Source organism: Micropterus salmoides, unplaced genomic scaffold (assembly GCF_014851395.1).
Source record: "Micropterus salmoides isolate LMB-PRFRI ecotype aquatic unplaced genomic scaffold, ASM1485139v1 Ms_hic_scaffold_2, whole genome shotgun sequence".
Classification (NCBI taxonomy): domain Eukaryota; kingdom Metazoa; phylum Chordata; class Actinopteri; order Centrarchiformes; family Centrarchidae; genus Micropterus; species Micropterus salmoides.
Window position 1 is genome coordinate 27,695,345 of NW_024041150.1, and position 11,461 is coordinate 27,706,805.

Below are 11,461 nucleotides of genomic sequence, written 5' to 3' on the forward strand. Positions count from 1 at the left end.
TACACAGAAGTCATGCCTCTGTCAGCCATTACTGATGGAGGTCCCGTTGAATTTTTTATCCCTGGTGATGGGGAAAAATATTTGGATTTAAACGACACCCTGTTACACCTGCGCTTGAAAATTACGAATGCGGATGGATCAGACCTGGCTGATGATGCCTCTGTGGGTCTCATCAATTATCCCCTAAATACAATCTTCAGCCAATGCGACGTTATTTTGGGAGATAGACTGATTTCACAGTCCAGCGCTATGCACCCCTACAGAGCAATGATCGAAACCCTGCTCAACTATTCTGAAGATACTCTAAAAAGCCAGTTCACCACCGGACCACAGCTAGGTCTATGGACTCAGTTGTGGTAAATAATGGGCCAAACAAAGGATTAGTACAGAGAGCTCAATTCAGTGAAGAATCTAAGGAGGTACACCTGTTGGGCCCTCTTCATAGTGACATTTTTTCTTCTCCTGAACTCTGTGGATTTAAGAATTAAGCTAACCAGGGCTAGCGATGCCTTTTCTCTCATGGCTGGGGCTGCCAGTACTTACAGATTAAAAATACTGGGGGCCTCTCTGTTTGTTAAGAAAGTCACTGTATCCCCAGCAGTGCGATTAGGTCATGAATCGGCCTTAATGAGGGGCAATGCCCTCTACCCCTTATCCCGTGTGAATGTCAAAACCTATTCTATACCCGCAAATTCACGGATATGCAACCAAGAAAATCTCTTCCTAGGAACGTTACCTAAATATCTAGTTATTGCCATGGTAAACCACAACCTTCACAGGAAAGAGAGACCTGTCACCCTTCAATTTTATACACAATGATGTAGAATACATGGCACTGTGTCAGGACGGGAGACAGGTCCCAGCCAAAGCTTTCCAGCCTCAATTTAACCACGGGTTGTCTGTCCGAGAATTTTATAATATGTTTACCGCCACAGAGAGACATCTAAAAGATTTACCTCTGAGCATCAACCGGGAAGAATTTCAGCAAGGTTACTCTTTGTTTGTTTTCAACCTCAATGCCAGTGAAGACAGCGACGCTTTGTCAACCATTTCCAACGGGAGTTTAAGACTTGAAATGAGATTCCGAGTGCCTTTACCCCATACCACAACTCTCATTGTTTACGCGTGTTACGAATCTATTCTGGAAATAAATTCAAAACGACAAGTGTTGGTGGACTATTACTAAGGCAATATGAACAACCATGAATTGGAAGGAATATTGCGACATTTACTTGGAGATTCCTTTTGGGGTTTTGGATCAGTTACCTTTACTGAGACAGTCCTTTAGACTACCTGCTTACATGATAGTTAACACCCACCCTGCACACGATCCTGGGGAGCACTGGCTTGCGCTCACTCTTGAGGACGGCCAGAAAGCTAGCTTTTTTGATTCTTTTGGATTCTCACCAGAGTTTTCACATTACCCTAAAAGTATCTTGGAATTAAAAAAAAAAACGCTGTGAAACCATTTCATATCATACACAACAGTTTCAGCATACCACATGTGGTATCGAGCCTGCAGTCTATCTTTTGAGAATGTGCTGTCTTTGTATCATGATGATTTTACAAGAAATGATTCTATGGTATCAAATTTTGTGAAAAAATATCAACGTTGTATGAGGCAACAAAGAGCCGCATCTTTTCACCACACAGTTTGTTCTTTACAAATGTTCAAAGACTGTTACAAGTTATAAAGATGAATCTTGAGACAAATAACTTTAGTTTGAATTGTTTTTATATGGGTTAAAACTAAGCCATTTTTTTTTTCTCTTCTTGAGGGTGGCGAGGCTTCCACCTCTTCCCACTGGGGGGTTAAAGATGCTCGTCTGTGTTTTCTTCCCTTCTTAAATAGTAAGGGCGGTTTCTCATCATCCTCAGCATCCCTGCGAGGGGCACGGGGTGTCTGCTTTTTCCTTCTTCCCCTCTTTATTGGCAGGGACATCACCTCCTCATCTTCCCGGTGTCCTACCGTTTGAAGTTGCCTATATTGCAAAGTATTCAAAAAACCTGTCCAACCCTTAGGAGGCTGGGATTTTTTAAGGGAGACGGTCAGACTTTTAAACAAGTCTAGTAGGTGTGAACCTTTCACAACATCTCCATTATACACAAACTCTCCCCTGGGAGTCCACCCACCTCGGCTCTTGGTTAATTTCTTTATGATGTACTGTGCATTGTTACGATAGCGAGCCGGCAAGTTTTGTACAACCTCCCTTGCTGTTTCATCCAGTTTCTTGTCTTCTTCTCTTTCTACTCGCTGCTTCAGTGCCTCAGAATTTTTAGCTACTGTCAGAGTAATGTGGCGTTCTTCCTTCTCTCCTTGTTTGACCAGAGCTAGGTATCTTTGCAGCAGGGCATTGTATTTCTTAATTTTTTCATAAGCGTTCATACCATCCTCGTTTAGTATTGCCCTCTGTCTCATTGTTTCAGCGTTGGATGCAGATGGTACAGAATGATTCAGCCGGTTTAGTTGCTGAGGCGTCACCAAAAACATTTTCTGACTCATGATTTATCTATTAATTAGCCCTCCCAAAATGACAGGAAGGATTGTTGAAAGAAGAGGTAACAGAAAGCCGCCAGACTGTTTTGTCAGAGCCTTATGTTTGGTTTTAAGACTTGTTTTTTTTTTTTTAAGCCAGCAACCTTATAATTTTCTTTTGTTTTTAAAAGATTCAAAGAGAGTTCACACTAAGACTGAAGAAAGTCCGATGAGCAATTGTTGAGAATATCTTTACGCTTTTGAGGCGTGGCGTGACAAAGCCCTCAGTAAAGGCGCAGTCCTTTTTAAACGTGCTGACATGTTGGATCAGGACTTTGATTTGGGAAGGGGGTAGTACTCCTGATCTTAGTCTGTAAGTTTCTGGGCAACTAGGTGTGAGGTCCAAGATTAAATACCCGTGAGGATCTTTGGTAGCATCTTCAAAACTTTCTAAGAAAAAGGCTTTTCGTCCGGGAAATATTTGTTGAGCTAATATACTCATCTGTAATCTATCGTGAGGGTTTTTAAACAAAATAGTTACTATTTAAACTAATTGTCCTACTGTACTTTCCACGGTGAAATACATTTTGAGTCAACATGATGACACTCATTTTTTTGTGATGCCTGTACTGTGTGAAAATTTTCACAACTTCAGGGTGATCAGAGGCCTGGAAAATGACATCATCCAAAATTATAAGATGATCTTGATCAGGTGGGAATAGAATTTCATCGTCAAAAGAATCAGGCAATCCCTCGACAAATTTGATCTTTTTATTCTTCTGTTGCAGTTCAGTGTACATCGGTTGATAAGTAAAAATCCAAACAATATTACTAGGCATGTTGTCGATGACATGATTACAGGATTCCAACACAGACTTTACAAAATAAGTTTTACCGGACCCGCATGGCCCCACAATTTGACAGGAGAAAGGTGTTCTTAGTCTAGGGTCAAACTCAATTTCATTGGATGAAAACATTTTTCTTCAATAGCCAAAAGGCAGGGTTTGACCTTGGCTCAGTAACCATCTCTTGTCATACACCACTCTAAACTTTTTCTGGAATGAAAAAAAAAAAAAGAAAAACCCCCTTTTATCTCATAGAATATTGTGCTGAGGTGTTTCAATGACACCCCCATCAGAGTTTAGCACATAATTCTCCACCAACTGTTTGACACTGTTAAAGTTAACTTGTTCACAACAATCATGCGTTTGAGGGGGATTCCCTTTACACGAAGTACTACTTTGTTGTTACAAGTCTGGTATGCATAACTTTTAGGACCCGTGGCCGCAAATTCTTTTCTGCTATCACCATCTAACTCAGTCAAATCTCCCATGTAATTACCCAGGTCAAGCCGTCTCTCCCCCTCTTTTGTGACATAGATAATACTGTCTGTATTATGATACAAGACCCTGTTACAAGACCCAGCTGCTCCAAATAACTGTACAACTTTAGAAGCCCATAAGCTGTGGTGAAAGCAGCTATAGAGACGTCATCTACCTTGTTTGGAGGGGCAATACATTGCTCACCATAACTCCACTGCAACAATGCTGTTTTGTCGTTGACAAAGGAAAAGTATTTAACTTTATAAATTCCAGAAAACAAAGTTAAACTCTTCAGGGTCAGTGATTAGTTTAGTCTGTGTCTGATTCGAGTGTTGTGCAAATTTCCCCCAGAATGTGATGACATAATTTGGAGACTTGTCTTTTTGCAGGATTCGGATGAATTTTAGACGCATCTAGCAAAATACCCTGATTGGTCTGATAGTCTTTGATGTACTTTTCTCGGGCTGCCTGATCTTTGGCTTCAGGGGGTAACCTGAAGCTTCCAGTTTACCCTTCAGAAAAGTGCGCATGTACTGAACAAAAACCGAGTCTATCAAAATGCCATACCTCTGTGACCTCAGCTACCCGATACCCCATCTTGTTAAATTCAGGAGTGACCCAGACCCCTGTCAATGCTCTGTCCTCACCACTGTGTTGACATGGACCCTCCTGAAAATTAAGTTCAGCGCACGTTCGGCAGAGTGTGAAGACAAGTTTACCAGCGGCAGTTCTATATGGCCAAAAAAAAAAAAAAAAAACCTCTGGTGGACAGATTTTGGCTCTTATTATTCCAGAGTAGCTTTGGGGTTCTTTGAAATCTTTGTAGATTATTTTTGGGTGCCCTAAAGGATAGGGAAAGCTACAGTTGACATAGGGATACAGCGATGTCACCTCAATTAGTCTACCGTTTCATTAGCACCCGCAGTCTCTCAACTTTACTGCACAGGTTCGACCACCATACAAAGCTTCGCGGGGTGAGAGAGGTTGAGGAGCTTTATACTGATTGAGAAAATCTTTTAACCCCTGATGTTATTTACGATTAATCTCTGTCCATGTGTGCTCTCTCATGACAATCACTTTAGCATTGTGGATGGCCTGTAGCTCACGTAATTTCTCCTCACACGCAACTCCTCAAAAGGGTATCCGATCAAAGGATTGGTCTCATGAGCTTTGAAACAACTCGGACAGCCATGGAAAAAAAAAAAAAAAAAAAAACATCCTAGAAACTCCCATACATATTTCACACCTTGGATCTCTGCAAAACCATCTACAAAGTATTTTCCCAGTTGCCCCCCCCATTTAAAGCATGTTGAATGAAGATGTTTTCAGTGCTCGCCACCCATTGCAACCACTGAATGCCTGCGTTTGAATACGTTTTGAACTGGCGTGTGTAGTTATTGGGGGTCGGGGATGGCCAAACTTTGCAGATGCTATAGTCACACGGCTAAACGGGTCAACCGCTGTTTCATCTATACTGTTTTCTGAACAGCTTGCATCCGCAGCGCGCCGTCTCGTACCAGGTGTTAAAGTCTTTCAGCTGTACCGTAGTCATGCGTTCTGTACCGTACATTTTTGGCTCCGGGTAGGGACCTATGTAGGTCAAATGGGCATGAGCTAAAATTATGGGGAAAATAGCCTTTAATTCTGTCATCGAAACCGAGAGCTTTTGGCATATCGGCTAAACGCATGGAAATAAAGGACAGTGAGTCAATGTATTTGTGATTAAAATCAGGATCTGTCATACAGATGACTTTTGAACCTTGCAAAATCAAAGAGGGTTTTAATGCTGTTCAAGCATCACGTTGAGTAGGTAGGAGTCAAAACCTCAAGCATTGTGAGCAATAAACACAGCAGGCGTCTGAAATGCATGAGAAACTCGTTGGCACAATTTCTGCCTTGAGAGCTCCATCTAACGTTTTTGTACACACCAAAAAGGGTATGTGAACACCTTTTCCTTGACGTATGTTTCAAAATCATAAAACACCAATTTTTCTGTGCGTTTGTTTCAGGTGGTAGTGTCTGGATGTAGCACTGATGCATCTCATTCATCTGTAACGTCAGAGGTCAAATTCTCACCACAGATTTTACACTTCACTGCAGGACGTGTGTGGTTTACCTTCACCACACATTGCTGAGAAGTAAAGCTGTGCACATTTTAAAAATTTTTTGCACAACGATCAGTCAGGCAGGCAGAATTCTGAACGACATGTCCTGTTACACTCTTTACACACAACACGTTGAAACCCCTTCTGATTACAGGTAGGGTCATAGCAAACGGAACAATGAGCAGGGCATCTGTGACTCCGCACACAGTTGTACCCTGTGTAACAGTACTCACACAGATATGGGGAACCCAGAAAGACATTTTATCCAAATGGCTCTCTTACCCGCCCTTGTAGGGCAGGTGATCACTTGGAGAACCAGTTCTAGATCACCGTCTGTCATAATGGTCCAATTAGATTATACAATTCCCCTCTTAGCGCCAACTGCACCACATCTTGGGGTCTCCTGTGTGACAAGGCTTGTTGTAAAATCGCATCTACCTGCTCCAGTGTACCGTTGTAAAACTGAGCATAATCCACTACACCCTCTGCATTGGTTGGAGAAGGAAAGCGCAACACCTGGCGTATTTCATAATTACAGAATCTATGTCGTGATATGACTCCTTGAGGTGGCACAGGTTCAATATTTTGAGTCGTGCTACCCCCTTGCTGTTGCAAGGGAGGAGCGTTGGCTACCTGCTCCATGAGGGGGGAGTTAATGGGGGTCTGGTAGGCTGAGGATGTGGAGGGGATTAAGGCAGGGATTGCATTATTTTCAAGCTCGGAGTGAGCGTTTTGTATTTAAAGAGGGGATGTTGTTTTGGTTAAAGGGTTCATTTCATCTAATAAAGCAGTTGGTATTTCATTTTCTAAGCGTTCCAGGTCAACGAGAGCTTGATTTATAGCGTGCAACGGATCTAAGAACTGACTGGAGGAGGTCTCGTTTTCAGTTAACTAACCCTATTTTCAGTTATACCATTTTGAAAGTTTGACTCATTCTGAAAATGTTGATCTACCTCGTCTGATCAGACGAGGTTAAACGGTTTGTTTTCATCCATTATCATAAAATCAAAACACACTTAGACCTTAAGAAATATCAACGTCATAAATTAAAATGACGAAGTTTAACTGTGCAAGTGAACACAACAATCATACAATTACCCAATGAAACAAATAAAAGATAAATCACCTTACTAATTATGATCACTGTAGACAGCCAGCATTTCACCCATTAGCCGGAAAGCATTACTCATTAAAACTAGTTGATCATGGCAGTCCAACAGCAATTCTGACAGCCTTTCACGGATAGTCAGGGTCTGTTTGCTGGAGGGAGACAAAAACAAAGACACTTTAACCTCTTGTGTATTTTAATAATGAAAGTCAGACTTCACCCTTAAAAATCACTACATTAATACTTTATAGCAAACTAGTTTTTTTTATTATTTGCATGGCATCATTAAAGTTTTTTAAAACTCTTACATTATCTTGTAACTAAATACCCTGAATGTCAGACATCAGTACCAAAACACTGTAGAAGTGCAAAACAAACATCACAGTAATAGCCTACTTTGTGAAAAAGCAGCAAAATAGCTTTTAAAGTCAGGTTAAATAACTCATAAGACTACTTGGTGCATAGAACATTTGACATGGTGTTGTATTTGAGAAATTAGTGTGGATTACTTTTAACTCATTAATTGTATAGCCTAATAATCAGCAACATGGTATCACGGGAAACTGTATATAGGCTATACTATTTTATTATGACTGCATATTTGCTAGGTTAATGGTTTTAGAGCGACGTCTGTTGGCTGGTTAATGATATTACATGAGCTAAATAAAATGCACAGCCCCCAAGCGTTATAATAAACAATTTCACTTACTGCTTGTGGGTGGCCTGCTGCTGCTCCTACTACTGCTGGTTGAAATGAGCCTTCTACGGTGTTTCCTTTTCCGAGGTCCGTTGATCGGTATAGGCTCAGTCTGATTCAGCGGCGTAAAAGGCTCGTAAAAGGTAGTGGAGAGACCCTGCATAAAGTACTGTTCACATTTGCTTGCACCATCTGCGGGTGTATTACCACATCTGCGTAAAAGTTTGTAAATAAATAAAACCTATACACTGATTAAAAGTTAAGGTAACCTTACTTACCGACTTCTCCTGAGAGATCTACAACCTGCTCTGATGGAATGCCATTCTCCCTTGTAGTCCGTATTTGCTCCTCTGAGTAGAAATCTGTAAAAACAATATACAAAATAGACATCAGGATAGGACACTTTAAAATATAGAACATTTCTAGAAGGCCCTCTTACCTTCAAGGTGATATGCGGTTGAATGAAGCTCATTGTCGATTAAGTCAAAAACTGTTAATGTCATAGTGCAAAAACTTGAGGACTCAAAGGCAGACTCGGTACAGTTTGAAGGGGTGACGAAAGGGCAGAATGGAGAACACGGAGGAGGGGAGTAAGTCCAGGTAAGATAGGTGCTGAGCGGGGTGTGGCGTTCGGCAGGGTTCCCGGAGGTAGTGTGATCCTGGGCACAGAGAAAAACAGGTTAATCCAGGGAGAGCCAGAAATTACTAGGATTCTTACAGGAGAAGATTGTCGGCCTTGACGCATGTACCACATGTGGTTAACTGACGATCTGGTGAAGAATGTGAGGAGGACTGCGGTTGAAATACTGCAGGAGCTTGATTAGTGGAATGAGGACCAGGTGCGCCGCTAGAGCCAGAGAGTGTAGCCACGCCCAGACAAACACAGACAGGGAGAACAGACAGAAAACACAGGGAAGGGGGGAACAAAAGAACACAAGGTAGTGGGGAGACTCTGTAGTACCACAACAGTTAATTGAAAACACGCAGGAATGAAAATACAAAGTGTCGATTTTTGCTATTTCTTAAGTTACGGAGGAAAGGCTGAATGCGTACCGTGTTCTCTTTGAAGGGTCATCGCTCTGGTTTCAGGTCACTAGTGTGAAGACCTCTGGATTTCTGGTAGGGTACTTATAGAAGTAAGAAAAAAAAAAGACAAAAAAACGCCCAAGTGCTGCTCTGCATGTGGGAGATAACTGGTGAGGGGTTGGGGCCGTTACTTCTGGTACAACCAGATTATTATATAGTCTGTAGTTCCAAACTCTTGTCTCCGGCTGATAAAAATAGGTTCCTGTTTCAAAAACGAACCCTGTCTGATGAAACCAGACCGTTTTTAACATCCGGAGTCTGGGGTTATAGATAACCATAGTTAATAACTGGTCTACAAGAGAGAGAATTATAAATGACATTCCATCAAACTCATTTTTGACAGCTATTTCCGGTCCCGCCCCCCCACCGGATGTCTGATAAGAGGGGGTGCATCCTGTCCCGCCCAAACGGAAATATGTCTGTGTGTAACTGATAAGAGGGTTGCGTACATCCTTCCATTGTGTGTTTTTTATTGATTTAAAGACTTTATTAAGTAATACAACTTGAATGAATTAACTAGGAGGTGTTTGTGACAATAAATTTATCATTAAAAAAGTATAGCAGTGAGTTATAAGTAAAGGAGGAATCTCCGGGGCCAGCAAAGGATCAGTAGGAGGTTTCTTTGGAATCAAGTCAGTCTTTATTATTAAACAAGTGAAGAATAAATTGAAATAATGACAGTAAAGCAGTAAAATGGTATAACGGTGAGTAAAAATTAAACAGCATTATAAATTACCTTCAACAGCATGCAGCAAAATAAGAGTGAGTTCTGAAATTAAACTTTGTAAAATCTTTGCTAAAGCTTTTTGTGACAAACGTACCATCATTAAAGAACTAAAGAATAAGATGAAATAATTACAGTAAAATAGTATAACAGTGAGTTAAAATTAAACAGATTTTTTAATTACCTTCAAAATCTTTGCTAAAGCTTTGTGTGACAAACTTACCATCATTAAAGAACTAAAGAATAAATTGAAATAATTACATTAAAATAGTATAACAGTGAGTTAAAATTAAACAGCATTTTAAATTACCTTCAACAGCATGCAGCAAAATAAGAGTTAATATAAGAGAGTTCCAAAATTAAACTTTGTAAAATCTTTGCTAGTGCTTTGTCTTACAAACTTGCCATCATTATCACTCCAAAGCTGTAGCCTAGTCTTAAACTTGTGAGTCTTAAAACTTTAATCCTTCTAGAGTCTGTGTCTCTTCTTCTCTGTCCTCTCTCTTTCTGGTGTAGCATAGGCTGTCCAGGGCTGAATTGAGGAATGTGCTCCACCCCCGGACCTCCTTCCATCCCTCCCCTCCCTCTGTTTTCTCAATGAGTCACATCAAGTTGTGTGTTTTAACTGTCATTAGCATCTTCAGGTAATCTTGTAGACCAGTTATGGAATAGAGTTATCTATAACCCTAGACTCCGGTTGTTAAAAACGGTCTGGGTTTATCAGACAGAGTTCGTTTTCGAAACAGGAACCTATTTTTATCAGCCGGAGACAAGAGTTTGGAACTGCAGACTATCTAATAATCTGGTTGTACCAGAAGTAACGGCCCCCAACCCCTCACCAGTTATTTCCCACATGCTGTCACATACAAAATAAGAGGGTGGGCAGAGTTACCGTGAGCCAATGATAAGAGACTAGGAGGGGTTACCATAGGCCAATGATGGGGTCTGTGAAAATAAAACGAGAACATTGTCTTCAAGAAATTGCCAAGAGGGCACTTGGATCCTTGAGCAGTATCTACCTACCAAAGAGGGGACCTCCATGCGGTTAATTTTTTTCAGCTAATGAGTGTTTGTATCTCTTAAAGACTTCTTGTTTCATTCAAAAATGGAAATTTTAACATCAGTGTTAGTAATATTTAAACATTTCTCTGTGATCCAAAAATATTCAGGGCCACTTTATTGAGAATTTACAGTTTTAACTGTTATTCAGAAATAACTTGGATGCATGCACAAATATCAAGGATTGCAGTATTAGCAGCAAAAGGTACTTTATCCAGGGTTCAATTATATAAAATGTCTTATTACACTAGTGCAGTCATTTAAACTTTCTCTTCAGGTTTGTCTGTGGTGCTTGGTCATTTGATGAAGTAGGCCTTTTTAAAGGGCCTTCATCTTTATCTTATTTTGTATTTGCTCTTCATAATTATAAATTAGGACTAAAATGCTCAGCAGCATGATCCTATTTTTTTAAGTAATCACTAAAACAGGTTTATCAACTTTTACTAAACCTTTGGTATAATTCTGTCCCCAAATATTGTGAAATGAAATTGACCAGTTATAGACAAGATTTCTATCAATTTTGCAATGTACTTGTTTCTTCAATCTAAATTTTATAGGACTGCACTTTATTTATTGACTGCATTACAGAAACGTCCATTGTTGGCTGGCATGTAATGACACGGAGTTCCCTCTTAGTTCCTTCTTAGCTAGCATGGAGCGACACTCCAGCATGGAGGAATTAAAGAATGGGGTATTTCTATTAAGAGAATATTGTAATCTAAACTAAATATTTAATTTATAGTTACACTTACAAAATAAGGACAATTCTTATGTAGCAAAAAAAAAAAACTACAAGTGTTAACAGCGTCCAAATAACTCTAAATTTAGTCTCAGTAACATATAGACTATGTCCCTCATTCTAAACTAAAGCCTTACTCATAACT

General features: G+C 40.2%; 1 long non-coding RNA gene across 2 annotated transcripts; it reads right to left on the minus strand.

The window, feature by feature from the left end:
- Positions 1-6,931: 6,931 nt before the first annotated feature.
- LOC119912913 lies at positions 6,932-8,465 on the minus strand. Of its 2 annotated transcripts, XR_005446293.1 has the most exons (4): positions 8,148-8,465; positions 7,987-8,070; positions 7,721-7,841; positions 6,932-7,163 (listed from the first exon to the last, which is right to left on the minus strand). It is a non-coding gene; the product is annotated as an uncharacterized LOC119912913 (long non-coding RNA). The 2 variants fall into 2 exon arrangements; XR_005446292.1 differs by having other exon boundaries at positions 7,721-8,070.
- Between the last annotated feature and the right edge of the window lie 2,996 nt (positions 8,466-11,461).